Raw genomic sequence first — 870 nt, forward strand, 5'->3', positions numbered from 1 at the left:
GGGGTAACAGAGTTCAGCTGCAGAGAGAACTCGTTCTTGCCCGTGTCCCTGGAGATGGAGATGAGGCTCTGGAGGGACGGGTTGTAGCTAGTGCCACCACTGTAACTTATTCTCCCCATCCACTCCAGGCTCTTTCCTGGGGACTGGCGGATCCAGCTCCAATAGTAACCACTGGTTGTGATGGAGAATCCAGTGACCTTGCAGGTGAGGGACAGGGTCTCCGAGGGCAGGACTCTGAGGGCTTCACCAGGCCAGGCCCCGACTCCTGCAGCTGCACCTGAGACAGGACACCTGTGGAAGCACATTCAGTCCTTGTCAGTTACCTGCAGTGACACACTCCCTGTGTGCTGTGTCTAAAGTCTAGGACACTCACCTTGGAGAGCTGTCATCAGACACAGGAGAAGACCCAACAGCGTCATCTTCTGGACCACAGCCAGCCTTCCCCAGACACCTACCAGGCCCTGACTCCTGCAGCTGCACCTGAGACAGGACACCTGGGGACAAGTGAAAACCATCCTGTCAGTCACCTGCTTTCCTCACCTTCCCATGGACCCCTGTCTCACACAAAGGACACTCACCATGGGGACCTGTCACCAGGCACAGGAGAACACCCAGCAGTCTCATCCTCTGGACCACACCTGCCTTCCCCACAGGTCTCAGCCCTGTGTGAGGATGGAACTGTGAGCTCTCACAGTCCGAGAGGGAAATTTGAATCTAGAGTTGGAGGATAAATTTGCATGTGGGTACTCACTGATTATATGAAGGGCAGACTGTGGTCAGGCCATTTCTGATCCTTTTGTGCTACTAAGAGAAATCTCTTCTCCTAAATTCAATTTGGGTTTAATTCTGACACACATGGGAAGTTGATTT

At 53.4% G+C, this 870-nt stretch overlaps 1 pseudogene; it reads right to left on the reverse strand.

The window, feature by feature from the left end:
- Positions 1-419, reverse strand: part of LOC104852983 — a 13,063-nt pseudogene extending 12,644 nt beyond the window's left edge.
- Between the last annotated feature and the right edge of the window lie 451 nt (positions 420-870).

The sequence above is a fragment of the Fukomys damarensis genome, unplaced genomic scaffold, assembly GCF_012274545.1.
Source record: "Fukomys damarensis isolate Sample0158 unplaced genomic scaffold, DMR_v1.0_HiC HiC_scaffold_25, whole genome shotgun sequence".
Classification (NCBI taxonomy): domain Eukaryota; kingdom Metazoa; phylum Chordata; class Mammalia; order Rodentia; family Bathyergidae; genus Fukomys; species Fukomys damarensis.